Below are 16,614 nucleotides of genomic sequence, written 5' to 3'. Positions count from 1 at the left end.
TTCGAGGGGAGCCACAGGGTTCTGATCTTCCTGGCCCTTCTCATGGGGAGTAATGCAGTAAGTATCTTCTCAAGCCCCTGAGATAACTTTCCCTTCATAAAGCAGAATCTGAGGTGCTTGTTAAAGAAAATGGATGGCAGGTCCCCTTGACAATGTCAGACACAGAAACAAAACCTAATAAAGGCTGAGCAATCATAAGCTACAGTGACTGGCCTGGCAAATGTCAGACAAAAAGAGGAATAAAATAGATGGAAGAGTTATTCAGATTATGCCCTGGAGCCTAAATCGTAATTTAAGGAAAGCACAAGAACCTCACCAGCCAGTGAGAGCCAGGGCTGCTTTGTTCTGTCCATTTTTCCTTGATCTTGCAAAAATGTGCTTGACTTCCATAGCTCTAAATGGGACCAAACAGCCGTCACTTGGAGCCTTCCCCGGAAGAAGCTCCTTCTACACTCAGGGCTCAGGTCTTTCTTTTTCTGGACGGTAGAAGCAGGATTCCTTCTCCCTGGGGTACAGGTGGTTTAGAATGGAGCAGGGTCAGGGAACTGGCCCAGCTGGCCTGTGTGTCAATCAAATTCTGAGCCTGGCTTTGGTGTAGGGGCGGAGAAATGGTGGCAGCAAGCTCATAGCTAAGTTCTAAAAGCTTTAAGTGGCCAAGGCTGGTCTTTCACTCTGATGGAGCCCTCCAGGAGCCTGTTTCCCAGGCACACTGTGTTCCCAGAGTCCACCGCAGGCCTAGGACAAATACCTACTTGTTTAGTGCTGACCCTTCCCACTCCACCTCTCTTTTGCCTGCTGTCCTGCCCGCCTCCAGGGCTCCACTTTTGCTTTGCATTCTCTCAGGGTGGTTCCTGCTTTCCAGAATAATCCCTTCACTAAAGGGGTGCTAATTGTTCCAGGCGTAGCCCCTGCCGGTCACAGAGGCATTTTAATCGGGAGCCACTGGGGGCTCTGTCTCAGGAAAGAGGAAAGACTGGAACGTTACTGTAGAAAAATGAATCTAGAAATTGCGTACAGTAAGGAATGGTGAGCGAAAGACAGGTAGAAAGGGGCAGGAAAACAGTGAGAAAGCTACCATGTTAAACTAGAGATGAAATGATGAGGCAAGCAGTGGATTAGTGAACAGTTGTCATTCATTGGAGGCCAGAATCTTTAACAGCTTCCCGTGTTTCGGAAACACCGGAATGGATCCAGCCTATCTGAGGTAGAAGCCAAAACTTGCTTTCCCAGACTTCCTGGGGCCTAAGGTGCAGTCACATGACTTACACTCTGCAAATTAGAGACCTGCTTGAAAGAGAAAGCAGATGCCAGGAAAATGTCTTTTTCTGGCAAGGGTGGGAGAGAGGCAAGAGTTCACAGGCCCCAGTGGCAGAGTCCTGGGAGATCCCGGGTGTACACCCCAGGCTGTGCCTAGTAGATCCCCAGTACAAGCTCCAGTCTGTGCCCAGGAGAGGCTGCACAGGGTCTCTGCAGGAGCAATCTGGCTGTGAAATGTGCAGGCGTAATCTTACTGGCTGCGGAAACTCCGCGCCTGAATTTCTGGCCCTCTTGGAGATTCTGTGAGTTCCCTCATATCCGTTAATTCCTGTTCTGCTTAACCCAGCTAGAGTAACCCAAGCCCAGGCTCCAGGTTTACAACCCTGATTAATACAAGAGGATAGGGAAAGAATTTGATGAAAGCGATTATGCTCATTATTTAACAAGACAGTAAATCCTTGAGGGACCTTGTTTTGTCTTCTTGACTCACCCTGCAGAACTAAGAACGTAACGAGCATTTCATAAATAGTCAAGAGGTGATGTAGGGATTGAGGAGCTTCTGAGAGTTATAAAAGACCTTCTAATTTTAAAAGCCAGATTTGGCCCCACTCATACAAATTCTCAGCAGCCTCCAGAGGCCTCAGCTTAGCTTGGCACCCTTTAGGGTAAGTCTTCATTCTTCACAGAAGTCCCCTCTCTCCATCTGTAAAGTGGGGGGCCACTGGGAATATCTAACAAGAACCTATCTATGAAATGTGTGGGCTTCTGGAAAGGGCTCTGTCCCAGACAGCCTGACCTGCAGTTCAGGAAACCAGAGAGGCATCGTCGCTCCAAGAGAAACTGAATGGGTCTCTAAGGTTTGATCTGATTTTAGGAATTAAGAAATAATTTAGCATTAGGGATGTTTAAATTGGATCCTTTATTTGCCTAAACAACTTGTGCTTTTTTTTGGGGGGGGGGGGTTCATTTCCTGTTTTATCTCCAGAAGAACAGAAAATAAGATTAAAAAAAAAAGTCTCCAACAGAGCTGAGGTGAGAAATGCTCATATTAAAATTCATTTTTGCTGGCCTGGCCCCAAGGTGACCTCTGTTCTGTGAGTAATATTCACACCTCCAGGGAAGCTGAGGGGTGTGTGTGTGGGGGGTGGGGGGACACAACAAAGGAGTGGGGCTGCTCACAAGTGAGCAATGATGGGTTTTACGGCATCTGCCCACCCTGGAGCTTCCCAGAGGCCTTTGCAGATGGGATCCAATTACCCTCCCTCCCTGGAGAGAGAAGGAAAGGCAGGCAAAACAGACAGACATCTACTTTTTATTTGACACTCCTTTGCTCTGCTTGGAGAGCAGGTGCAAGGAAGAGAAGAGGAACCGCCAAAGAAGTGGGTCAGGTGGGTGCCTGCAATGTCGATCAGCACAAACACTGGTTTGCAGGCTGCAGAGCAGGAGCTCTTAGAGCCTCTCACAAGAGGAACAGGGCCGTGTGGAGCCTGGGAGTGGGTGGCCAGGGCGACAGGCTTCCCAGGGAAGCAACGAGACACAACAGGCAATCTGGGGGAGAAAAAAGGGCAAGGGGATTGTATGGCAGAAGTTTAGGTGTCAAAAGAAACAGAAGGACGCAAAACTCTTGTGATTATACCAAATGCCATTGACTGTGTACTTTAGATGGACTGTATGGATTACGAATACCATTTCACTAAAATTGATTTTTTTAAAAATAATTAAAAAATAAACAGGAGCCCAGGCACAAAAGTACATTAGAGCTTCCCAAAGTTCAACCCTGGCCTTTTCTTAGTGTTCCTTAAAATACTTAACACAAAGCAACATCACTGCTTTATAAACCCCTTGTAACAATTACGGCCATTTCATGTCATGCTATGAATCTGCTCACAGACTTTACTTGGAGGTAAACAGTGAAGGGGAAAAGGGATCTTTCATTTTAATCTATAACATATGCCTTTTCATGCCATGATGTAATCTATCCGTGAAATACTTAAAGGACAGTGGTAGTATTAAAGAGCAAATTGAATGAGTTGCCTTATTGATTTTCACAGGTCTAAAATGTCTATTTGAGTGAACTTAGCTCTCTTTCTGTACCAGTTAATAATCGTAACTGCTTATATAGCTTTATAGTATATGATATTTCTTAATTATGACCTCACTTCCTGTGGCAGTTTGAGGCGTTTTATGGACCCCAGAAAATTACGTTCCTTTTTTTAGCGAGACGTCAGTGGTGACTTTATTTCCCTCTAAGAGGCCTAAAAATGCCTTGTTGCGATGACGTTTTATAAACCAGAACCCCTCTAGCCCCCCAGCCCTGGCTTAGCACCAGCTGCCAGTCTAGACTGCGCTTGAGTGCAGGTTCCCAGCCCTAAAGCAGCCTGGGAACTTAAGCACACACTACGCTAACGACTTCAGACCAAGAAACCTGAGGGTCTCGTTCTGACCCCGAAGAGCAGGTGACCTTCCCAGTCATACCGTCCTCCCGCTTCCCGTGCTCCCTCTGGCTTTCCTGGTGGATTTAGGTGCCCCCTACTCCAGTCTCAAAGGTGGTTCCCTGTTTTCAAGCAGGGTCACATCCATGGGCTCGGGGGCTAGGACTTGACCGTGTCTTTGGAGGGGACACACACAATTCAATACTTAACAGGAATTAAATCTTACAACCCACAGTGCTGAATGACCCCCTGCCTGATTGGGCTTCTGGATGTCGGCGGGCAATGTGCTTTTCTCCTTGCAGCTTCATCAGATCCCTGAAGGTACTCAAGAGTCCCTCTAGCAGCGAGGGGACTGGCGAGACGGGCAAGGGCAGCTCGCTGGACTAGGGCGGGGGCAGCCTGAGCAGCGGCGGCCCCGTGGGCAGGTAGGACACCACGAGTGCGTCCCCTGAGCAGCAGGTGCAGGTGAGCCTGTCAGATTTTTTTGGACAATCTCATCAAAGACAGTGACATCCTCAGCGATGAGGATGACAACGGCCACCACTCTCTGAGACGGGCCAGCCCAACCCAGGACACTGAGCTTCGCTTTCAGAGACTGAGGATCTCGGAGGACCCTGGTGCTCGCCCTGAGGCTGGGCAGGGACAAAGCGGCAGGGAGCACCCCAGACTGGTCCGCGGGTATTTCTACCCCATCAAACAGAAAGCAAACAGCACCAAGAGGGACAGAGGAGCGCTGCTGAAAACGCAGGCTTGCCACCAGCCGCTCGACAGCCAGTCTGGGAATGCTGGCATCGATTTCAGTTCTGTCATTGAGCGAGAGTTCAGTGCCCAAGGTTTAACATCAGCAGTCAACGAGGAGTGTTTTTAGGAGACAGAGAGCCACGCAAAGTCATAGCACAATTTCAATCCCGTCATGGATTAAACTGCTGATTTTACTTTTAAACTAGTGGTAAAGTGGAAATTGCAGAAGCACTACTCATTATTGGGTTTTCCACAACATAAATGTAAAGATTTAAGTTATTTTAATTTATCGTAGATCAGAAAACCAGATCAAAGTGGTCAGATCCTGTAAATTACTCAGCGTATATCCCTTTTGAGCAGGTATCACAAATTATTTAGAATCCTTAAAATTGCATTCTAATTATTTTAAGTTAAGGTGGGGAAGTTGTGATTAATAGCTTTTAAATGGGTCATTTTTTTTCAGTTCTCTGGGTATTTTCTTAGAGCTGTTAGTTTTTACTTTATTTAAAGCATTTTTAAGTTATTTCAATGTGGTTTAGGGGCACGATGTATAGATACTCCATTTTTGTAAGGGTGTAATAGAAACTGTTCCTACTAATCCTGTCATAACTATGCAGTATACACATATTTTTAAAAATCCCCTGTACTGTATCTTATTTGATTATTTTCTCTATCAAACTTTCCAGTAAAAGGGAAATATGCCATACCTGGTCGTTGGTATTTTTATTCTGTAGAAGATAAAAGGAGGGTGGCTTACGAAAATCAGTATTCTGTAGCATTCCGTAGCTGCTTGAGAGTCTGCAACTTCCATATCATCCTTGTTTTCCTGATTTGTACCTTTTCTGTGCTTAAGATCATCACTGAAGTTGTAAGTGAAGAGGAGTGGATCTTCATCACACATTTCTCTGTACATGTCACAGAGGCTCTTAAAATGGGAGATGGAGAGATATTGGGGCTGAGGGGTCAGGTCCATGCCTGCCAGCTATAATGGTTTTTCTCAGTGCATAGAATGCGATGAGTTTCAGGAAACGACAGTCCAAGTCCGTGATGGCAGTATTTCCTCTGGAATTGGAACACGTTCTGCACAACTTTTTCCACCAGCTTGAATGTCTGGTTGATCCTGGGTTGGACCAAGGGGCTGAAGTGCACAACCCCAACGTCCACCTCTAGTTTGGGGACAAATGTCCGACCTGGAATTATAAAGCTCGTATGAACTGTGCAGAGGTACTGGGCCATGATGGAAAGCCAACTACACTGTTTGCTTCCTGTGTTGGCTGTGCATCTCTCTGCCACCTCCTTTTGAAAAGCCAAAGTTAGCTGGTTTCAGCCGTAAGCAAAAGGTCCATTTCTACAAGAAACCTTTTCAAACCACTGGATAATCAGTGGAGTTGATACACTAAAAGGAAGATTTCCAATAGTATATGCATCTGGAGGATCATCCTCCCATGGTCTTTTAAGACTTTCTGGAAAAGCCTTATCTATTTTAAATGTCAAAACATCTCCATGGACGATTTTCAGTTTTCCAGGTGCTGCTTCAGAAAGCATCTGCAATCCAGGAATAAATAGAGTGTCCTTGTCAACCACCAGAAGTTTCGCAACATTGGCATTGAGAATGGCTCTTGTGATTCCCCCAGCCCAGGACCCACTTCCTAAACATAAGCAGTGGTCAGACTGCCAGCTTTTCCTACAATTTTATCTGTCAGCCTCAAGTCCAGGAGGAAATTCTGGGAGAGCTATTTCACCATGTGTAGTTTAAACAACTTAATCTCTCGAATAAGTGGGCAGCAGCGAGAGGCAGAAAGCACTGAGCGCCCCGCGAGCAGCCATGAGCCATGGCAGATGCCACTTAGTCTCAGCTGGTGGGCCTTTCTCCTCAAGGCCCTGCGTGCCCAAAAATTATGTTCTTAAAGCTAATCCTTTCCCGTGGGTGTGTGAACCTATTGTAGGTGGGAACTTTTGATTAGGTTAATTTGGTTAAGGGCCTTGTGCACAGGTTACTTTAATAGGGAGTGACCCAGGGTGGGTCTTAGTCCTCTTATGTCCTTTATAAATGAGATGAGTATGGAAAGAGATGGGGAGAGAAACCCACAGAAGCAAAGAGAAAGTCATGAGAGCAAGAAACTGAATCCGTGGAACCCGGGAGAGAAAAAGCCACTGAAGTCAGAGGCTGAAAGCACCAAGGATCAGACGAGGGGGGAAAGACCAGTAGACACTGCCATGTGCCTGGCCATGTGATAGAGGAGTCCAGGATCACTGGAAGTTGGTCTTCAGGGAGAAAGCATTACCCGATGAAGCCTTGATTAGGACATTTTCATGGCTTCAGAACTGTAAGCTTATAAGCTAGTAAGTCCCCCTTGTAAAAGCCAATCCATTTCTGATTTATTGCATTTTGGCAACCTAGCAGACTAAAACACTTCCTAACAAACTTGTGTGACTGTATTTTGAATTTTCCCATTTTACAGATGAGGAAATTGAGGCTCAGGTAGGTGAAACTACCTCCCCAAGGTCTTACACAAAAAGATGGGCTAGGGAAGCAGATGTGGCTCAAGCAGTTGGGCTCCCACCTGCCACATGGGAGGTCCTGGGTTCAGTTCCTGGTGCCTCCTAAAGAAGATGAGCTGGTACAATGGAGCAGCACAGTGAGCTGATGCAAGAAAATGATGCAATGAGCTGACACAATGAGGAAACAGTGAGAGACACAATAAGCAGGGAGAGGATATGGCTCAAGTGATGGGCGCCTCCCTCCCACATGGGAGGTCCCAGGTTTGGTTCCCTGTGCCTCCTAAAAAGAAGACAAGCAGACAGAGAGCACACAATGAAAGACACAGAGAGCAGACAGGGAGTGCAAACAGTGATGGGGGGTGGGGTAGAAATAAAGAAAATAAATCTTAAAAATAAAGATGGGCTTTAAAGCTAACACTTTAACTTCTGACTTTAAATTCCAATTCTTCCTTTTGTGCTGCCATGTCCTAAAATGATGGTAACTCTTGCCAGCTTCAGTTTCATGACGGGATTAAGGTCAATATAGTATCTTCTGCAGTGAAGACATGGAAAAAATTCAGCAAATAATAACAAAATGCACTCAGAAATGATAAATCTGCCACATCTGGCAGAACAGAGAAGAAAGCGTTTTGCTTTTCCCCCTTGTGCCAGCGACTGTATTTGGTTTGTCTTTGTGTTGCCCTAGTACCATACTCAGCACATAACTGCCGCTCTTATTTTATTGACCAAGTGAACAAATGGATGAGGGAAACCGTATACAGAAACTGATTGGTTGTGCAGCTTTTGTCCAGTCACTTAACAAATCTCCAAGGCATCGTTCTCATAGATAAAAAGGAAACAGAAAAACACTGCACTATAAAGTGCTGTTGAAATGTTCAACGTTGTCATGAAGAGAGTAAGTTGGTAAGGAAAGGTCTGTTCAACACACATGAAAGAGCCTTGGCAATTAGTCATAAGAGAGCTCCAGCACCCCTCTCCATTCACACTGCTCAACTCAACCCAATCGAATTTCCAGTGTCTGCTAGGAGGAAGTCCCCATCACTTCCATCAAGAGGCTATTTTGCACAGCAATAGATCAGATTCTAGAACATTCTCCCTCACTAGCGAGCCTACATTTTTCCTGTGAGCCGAGAGTGATATTTTTAGAACTAGAACTGAGTTGGGCTGTAAGCAAAAACTGCTCATGGTAGAAGCCCCTGGCAGGTCCTACACTCCTGGAGCATTAGCGGAAGTCTGGCTTTTATCTGGAGTGTAGATCTTCACCCTGTTTGTTTTTCTTATTGATATTTTGCCGTAGGAACAGTGTATTTTCCTCCAAATTCAAATCTGGCTTTTCCTGGAGAGAACTGAGGGGAAATTGAGCTGACTGATGGAAAATATGATGGCTTTGAGTCAAGGTGTGCCAGGTAGAGCTCCCTGAGGTAAATTTAGCCTAAATCTGTCCAAACAGGCTTGCTCTTGTTTTGCCACTCTGGGCTGACATTTCTTTAAATAAAAAAGCACAGAATTTGCACAGAGCTCTTTTCCTTTTTTGCTTTTCTTTTTTCCTCTCTCTCTCATTTCCTCCCTTCTCCCCCCACCCCCCTAGTCTTCTTTCTTTAATTATATTGGCTAGTACATAAAAGTCCTATTAAAGACTGATCTCAAGGTCCATTTTTAGGTCTTTACTTACTGCTTTCCTAAAACCAAGACAGCAACCTGGTATATTAACTTGGATTAAGTGCTTCTCTGTAAGAATTGTGGTACTAATCCAGCACCTACCAGTTGCTTTTGGCTGAGGGCAGAGGCGTGAGGACAACATGGTTCCGACCCTCAAAGGCGGGATTTGTTAGCATGGGAACTGAGCTGATGGATGGGATCACTTCTGGGTCTCATGGAGGGCAGGAAAGCACACTGTCCATTTGGGCATGACACCCTAGCACTTTTCTCTGGGTTACGATAGGTGAGGCTGCTAGTTCTCAGCCTAAAGAGCAGACTGGGGTTATGGATCTGCTCTCTTGAAAACAGGTTAATTAAATCTCCACACAATGGGGCCAGTTTGAGAAATGGACTCAAATTTTATCATGAGCTACCACCATTTTTATCATCATAAACTCAAAGTCCTGACAGCAACTGACAAATTTTCTGTAAGAGGATCCTATGTAAATTTTGTCCAACAAGATTTCTGACTCATCAGAATAATTTTTTTCACCTAAAACTACTATCATTTTATAATAGCTTACAATCTGCAAAGACGTATTTTCTTATTTTATCTTAATAAATCTTCAAAATAATCTTGTGAACTAGATACAATATCATCTCCACTTTTCCACAGCCCACATTATAAAACCACACAATTTAGGGTTTGAAAAAGAGCAGTCAGATTAATAAAAAATAAGAATTTCCTAGTTTCACCACCATCTATTATTTTAGGACCTCCGTCATTTTCCTTACACTACTCCTTGGCTTAAAATCCGCTTCCTAACCCAGCCCCCTAGATGCACAGTGGATATGGTGAAATGGCATTCCTGTTCCATTCCACATTACTTTTTGCTTGTCTTCCTGAGTGACAGAGGCTGGAAAGTTAAATTTAAAAAAATAACAGGGAAACGGACTTTGGCCCAGTGGTTAGGGCGTCCGTCTACCAGATGGGAGGTCCGCGGTTCAAACCCCGGGCCTCCTTGACCCGTGTGGAGCTGGCCATGCGCAGTGCTGATGCGCGCAAGGAGTGCCCTGCCATGCAGAGGTGTCCCCCGCGTGGGGGAGCCCCACGCGCAAGGAGTGTGCCCCGTAAGGAGAGCCGCCCAGCGTGAAAAGAAAGAGCAGCCTGCCCAGGAATGGCGCTGCCCACACTTCCCGTGCTGCTGACGACAACAGAAGCGGACAAAGAAACAAGACGCAGCAAATAGACACCAAGAACAGACAACCAGGGGAGGGGGGGGGGGGATTTAAATAAATAAATAAATCTTTTAAAAAAAAAACTCTTTAAAAAAAAAATAACAAAAGCAAAAACAGCATTTTACAGACTCTCTTGCAGCTCACATTCTGGATAGTTCATTTATGATGAACTTGCACTATTTGGAAGGTGTTTGTGGGGTGTGGGATGCCAGCTGGTGACTTCAGCTGCAGCTCCTAAGAGGCAGAGTCCCAGCAGCACTGGGCTTTCTCAACCAGCATTGCAAGGTCCAGTCATTAGCACTGGTGATGTTGGGAAGCAAATGCAGTTTCCTGATTTGTTCGGCTCCAGCAATTGTCCAGCTGAACAATTTCAGGGCTGGCTTCTTGAGAGGGAGCATTTCTCTCTGGTGGGCCACACTGGTATGGGTCTGAGTGTCATCTGCTCTTCCACTTCTTCCAAGGACCTGGTAAATTCCTAATTTCTGGTATTGAATCCTTTCTCTGCTTATTAGCTAGATTATTTTCGGTTTCCTGCAACTGAAACCTGATTGCACACACAGTCTCCTCTTCCCTGGCCCCAGTTCCAACCCTGTCTGGGAGTTCCCACAAATATTTCATGTCACAGTCATCACGCCTCCTGGGTAACTGTGGCCATATTTCTCAAACTTTTCTTCTGTTCCAATGTCTTTAGTGTGCTGGGGGTGTTATAACAAAGTACCATGGCACAGCCTCCTTAAAGAACAACAATTTATTGTCCCTCAGTTTTGGAGACTAATCCAAAATCGAGGTGTCAGTGGAGCCCTGCTTCTTCTGAAAGCTGTAGAGTTCTGACAGTGGGTGTCAGCAATCCTGGTATAACTCAATCTCTCTGGCTATCTTCTCGGCCTGCCTTCTACTAACTGTATCCAAAACTCCTCTCTTTATAAGGATACTGGTTATATTGAATTAGTAAGATCCATCCCAATCCAGTCTGGTCTCAACTTCGCTAACAACATCTTCAAAGATCCTATTCTCAATAGGCTCAGGATCGCTTGTATTTTGGGGTGTCACAATTCAATCCATATCACCCAGTCTGCATAGGGACCCCCACTGCTAAATCTTCCAACGACAGAAAGACTCCTTGCTGCTTCCACTGCGGGTGGAAGTGGAAAGCCATCAGAGCTCCCCTGCCAGCCATATGCCCCGATGAGGCTCCTTCGACCACCCCCTTGTAGGTGAGATGAATACAACTAGTACAGTTTAGACTTAAACTAGGAGAGAACGAAGGCTGAGGTGCCTGGGGAGGATATCCACGAGGGCTGGGTCCTTGGTTTTTCCCAGCACAGCCACCCCAAGGCAACCATTACTTGTCCAAGGCTTTCACAGAGGTAATCCTAAGGAGGGTATTTTCACTCCATTATTGGTGGAAGGCACGGTAAGGCCAGGTGCAGAGCAAGAGAGAGGAAGGCCAGAAACTCTATTTAAATATTTTTAAAATCACACTCCCTGGGCAGGGATTTGCAGGCCTACATAAGGCCCATGTGAGGCAGAAAGACGGAAGTGCTTGCAGTATAAAGAGCAGAGAGGTGGCGGTGTATGCGTGCTTTATATTGCGGACTCTGCAGGAGCATGCAGGGTGGGACATGTGATTGGCTAGCTATAATTGAAAATGATGTCTTCTGCACTCGGTGCCCAATTATGCTAAGGGGCGGGGTCCAGATTACCTGGGAGCAGCAGACGTAAGGTCAGGTTGTCCTTCTAGGACCTTCTCTGGATGTTAAAGAGTCAATTTACAGAAGCTAAAAAATATGTTTAATACAGAGGGAATTACAGCTAATAAGAAGCTTCTCTAACCAGTTTAATTTAGGACCTATTGCTTTTGCTGACTTGCTTCAATAATGTGTTTCTCAACCTAATTTTGCATGGCTTTTTCTGGAAAATATTCGCCTTTTATTCCATCACTAGAAGATGAAATAAATGGCACCCAGCGGTCTCATAACAAAGTTTGTTTCTTTGAAAATTTCTTTAAAAGCTTCAACAATTTTAAAGTATTAGATTTGTTTAACCCTTTGGAAACTTTATTTCACTAATGATACGTCATTTCTTATGTAATGACCAGGCAACAGACCATAGAACCATAGAAGAAAAGTGAAATTTCAAATCTTTACTTCAGTTGTTTAAAGAGCCAGTGCCACATTCTATTATAGAGAAAATAGCAAGAGAAAATGAGAGCAACGTTTAAAAAAATATATTATTTGTGGGAAAGTTTCTTTCAGAAATACATTCAGGGAATTTCCTTAAGGAAGAAAAGGAAAGAGAAAGATCTTTGGAACTTCTGAGGGAAAAATGCTCTTTTTAATGAAATCAAGAATTTAGGAATATTTATTTATTTTTGTATTTGCTTAGCTTCAAAGAGAGTGCTGAAACCCCTGAAGAAAGCAAATGTGATATTTCCTGAAATTGTATTGCAAAAAGGAGAGGAAGGATTTTTTTTTTTACATACAAGCAGGGCATCCACAGAGCAAGCGGGATTGGCTTCTGTCCTCTAACGGCCACTGGTACCCAGAAACTAAGAGGTATGATAGTGAAAATTGCAAAATGTTTCCCTGAAAAGATCCAACTTTGAGACAAAGGATTGTTTACTTTTAAAATTTTCATGTCTGGAGGGAATTTTATGAGACCTGTATTTCTCTCTCGTCTCTCTCATAGCTTTTTGGATTTTCTCTTTATCCTTATTTATTCCAGACTGAAAAGTGTGTCAGTTTGGATTATTCTTTAAATTCATTCTGCTTAGCATTTCATGAGATATTTTGCTAGAAATTCATCTCTCTCTCTCTTCTGGAAAATTCTAAAGCATAGCTGTTTCCAAATATCATCCCTCAAGGAACCTTTCTTGTGTCATCTCTTTTTTTTTTTTTTTTTTTTAAAGATTTATTTATTTATTTAATTCCCCCCCCTCCCCTGGTTGTCTGTTCTTGGTGTCTATTTGCTGCGTCTTGTTTCATTGTCCGCTTCTGTTGTCGTCAGCGGCACGGGAAGTGTGGGCGGCGCCATTCCTGGGCAGGCTGCTCTTCCTTTTCACGCTGGGCGGCTCTCCTCACGGGCGCACTCCTTGCGTGTGGGGCTCCCTCACGCGGGGGACACCCTTGCGTGGCGCGGCACTCCTTGCGCGCATCAGCACTGCGCATGGCCAGCTCCACACGGGTCAAGGAGGCCCGGGGTTTGAACCGCGGACCTCCCATGTGGTAGACGGACGCCCTAACCACTGGGCCAAAGTCCGTTTCCCTTGTGTCATCTCTTGAACTCACTGAATAAATGTTGGAGCTTTTCGAGTAATCCTCCAAGTCCCTTAACTTCTCATTAATAGTTTCATTTTCTTTGTTTCTTTGTGATCCATTCTGGAAGAGTTCCTCAGTTTGATCTCCAAGTTCATGAATTCACTCTTGAACTGTAGCTAAATTAATATTCAATTCATCTATGGAGGATTTGTTTCAATAACTATATTCCTCATTTCTGGAATTTCTAATTTATTCTTTTTCACAACCTTCAGTTCATATTCAATGGATGCCACTTCCTCCACTATTTTCTTAAGAATGGGAAAATACTTTTTAAATTTGGGTGCCACTCCAGGCTTCTCAGTTGTAAGTGGTGTCCTCTGTTAGTGCTTGCTGCCTGTCTCTTGTGGTGCTACTCTTCTGAGGTGATTTCTCTCTCCATTAACTGGGATGTGGGGCCTCTAGTTGGGATAATCTCATTGTGTCTTCAGCCTGGGCCCTGTGGGGGACACGTCACTTGGCTCCCACATCATGTGGAAAGCAATGCTCCAGCTCCAGTCACAAGCCAATGCTTCGATGACTGACCACAACCCTGAGTGGGCAGCTCCGTTCATGACCCTACATGGACGCGATCCTCTGCCCTGATGTTTGGCTGGACTCTGGGCTTGGTCCCTTATAGAAGTGTGGATTAGCCCTGCACTTGTCGTTGTGGGCCTCCATTTGCTGCTGTCGTTTAGTGAGGCTCCTCCATCTCTTGTCAACAGAGATGTCCTCTTCTCATTTTCAAGCAAGACAATGTGCTTATAAACATATTTTTAAATATTTTACTCTGTGTTAGAGCATAAGGGAAGTTACAGCATGTGTCCGATTCAACATCTGGAACCTAATATTTCAGAAGAGGAGCAGAAGATTTGAGGTGGAATGACAGAGAAGCTATCTTCTATAATCTCATCAAACTCTCACAAAGGTAGGAACGGAGGAGGAAAATAGTATAAGAGTAAAGAAAGGGAAGGGAACTATTTTATTTTCTTTACACTACCTATTAGCCACAGCTCAGTGGAGCCAATAAATGTTTAATGGATGCTTGTGGTGGAATAAAGGAATCGGTTCATTCCTTCATGTATTCATTCATTCAGCACTGTGATGGGCCCAGGGGATGTGAGCAAGGCTAGATAGCCCGGGTCTGCTTTCTCGAAGCTTCTGTTCAGGTGTTGGAGAGAAACACCAAGCAAATAAGCACACAAGTTTGCAGTTGCAATCTATGGCATATGGGGCTCAGAAAAGGGCATAGAGCTAGAGAAAATTGTTCAAGGTAGACATAATTTAGTCTGACAGCACCAGAAAAGGCTTCTGGTTGTCGGAGTTGGAGAGCATAAAATGGTGGAAAATGCAGTCCTGGCAGAAGAAAGAGCAGGTGGGCATGCAGCCTCTTTTCTGAGCTGAACAAGCTCATTTGATCAGAACATAATAAGTGACAGAGAGTGTCTAGGACTGAGGCTGGAGAGGTGGCTGGGGACATTGGAACAGGGAACTACAGAATCACCTACAGAAGGCCATTCATTTTGTGAAAAAGAGAATGACTTAGAAATTTTGGAAATGATGAATATAGTCATTGAAACAAAAACTCAATAGATGAGTTGAATATTAATTTGGCTACAGTTCAACTCTCAGGTGCTGCCTGAGATTATAATGTAGGGCTCCTCTATCTTGTATATTTAGATAAATACTTGGTTTCTGTTTCCTGAGAAAAGGAACTTTAATGTGTTTACTTGTAAACATTTTTCTCATGATCATTTAATTTTAAGGAAGAAACCATCTTTATTCACTGTATTAGCAACATGGGAGTAGTAGGATGTATTCTTTCATCATCCCTGAATTTATCACAAATATAAATGTAAGCAAAGTGGTTGGTGTGTTTTTTCTTAAATAGGAATGAGGTTGATGGTTGTGTTCTAGTCTTCTAGAACTACTTTAGGACTCCTGATAAAATGTGACTCTAATATTGAGGCTAATGCCTTTGTGGCAGTGTTGGTGACCCTAATGTAAATGTGTAGAGCACAGAACTCAAACCAAAGTTAGGGGTTAAGAAAGTAGGTCTGGCTTAATACCCAGAGAGTTAGCAGGCTCAGGCTCTTGAACACTATTTAGGAAAACCAATACTAGAACAAGAGTTCCTCTCGGAAAACGCTGATTTCTAAGACTTCCGAATCTACATTTGGAATTATCAGCAAATATACCTAAGTATGTGCCCATACCTTCCCTGGGGGTGGGGTGGGGGAAGCAGACCCAGAGGCCATTCAGCAGATATAATATCCACCATTTACACCAAACGCCAGCGCTGGCAGATGCTGAACTTAGCAAAAGGGCATCCTAGTCAGGCCCCTCCCCACCTTTGGAGCCATCTCCCAGATGGGCCCGTCAGCTCTTACTGAGGTCTCTCCATCTCCCTGACGTGTGAGCGTCCAGGTCAGCACACAGTAACAGACTCCTAGCCCTTGTTTGTGACCACTGCCTAAGATCTCCCCTCCTGAAACCTTGTCAACTGTTTTTTTAAAGAAAATTTTATTGAAGTGTATCGTTCATACATGAACATATGTAAACAATAAGTGCTGAGTAAAAGTTATGGACTTAAAAAACAAACATGCCTACAGGGCTCCCATACTCTCCCACCAACACTTTGCTTGTTATGATACTTTTGTTACAAACTATGAAATAGCATTGTCAAAATATTACTATTAGCTATAGCCTGTATCTTACATTTGGTGTATTTTCCCCTGACCCACTTAATTACTAGCACCCTGTATTAGTGTTATACATTGGTTATAGTTCATGTGAGAATGTTGTCTTATTTGTCCTATTAGCCACAGTCCGTCTTCTACCACTGGATTCCCTGTGTTATATAGTCCCATGTTTTGTACAATCCATTCAAAGTGTACACTCAGTGGCTCTCATTTTCATCACAGAGTTGTGCTGTCATCACAGGCAATTTTAAAATGTTTTCATTACTCCAAAAGGGAAAATCCCAAACCTCTTTATATGCCCTATATTTGTCTCCTACAATTGATAAAATATTTTATTTGCCATGGCTACAAAAATATTATAATACTTGCCAAATCTTGATCGATCCAAATGGTTAGACTCAACGTAGATAATCAGAATAAGGCAAGGGGAAATAATATGCAGCCATCGTTTTGATTATTTTGTTCCAACTACCTTAAGTACGGGAGTTGCAATCAGAAGACCTGAGTTTCAGGTCATCTCTTCAACTTAGACATTGCATGACTTCACATAAGTTGTCTGATTACCTGGAGCTTATTTACCTATCTGTGTACTCACCCTGCTTCACTGGGAAGAGAATCAAAATGGAAAAGAACAATAAAAGGTGTAAAAAAAAAAAAAGTCAACCGTGACACCAGCAGGGACATAATGGGTGAAATTTGTACTGTCTAACAAGCTGGCACCATAATTCTTTGAAAAGGGAACTATCTTTATCTGAAAAAATGTCTTAGCAAGGGCTTCCTAAGAGTAAATCCTGCACCACTCTGGGCCTG

The 16,614-nt window shown here is 44.0% G+C and overlaps 1 pseudogene; it reads right to left on the bottom strand.

Moving 5' to 3' along the window:
* LOC101442533 (dimethyladenosine transferase 1, mitochondrial-like) overlaps positions 1-5,980 on the bottom strand; it is a 42,436-nt pseudogene extending 36,456 nt beyond the window's left edge.
* Between the last annotated feature and the right edge of the window lie 10,634 nt (positions 5,981-16,614).

This window comes from Dasypus novemcinctus, chromosome 13 (genome assembly GCF_030445035.2).
Source record: "Dasypus novemcinctus isolate mDasNov1 chromosome 13, mDasNov1.1.hap2, whole genome shotgun sequence".
NCBI classification, from domain to species: Eukaryota; Metazoa; Chordata; class Mammalia; order Cingulata; family Dasypodidae; genus Dasypus; species Dasypus novemcinctus.
The sequence above is the reverse complement of the archived record's forward strand: the minus strand, read 5'-3'. Positions and strand labels throughout refer to the sequence as shown.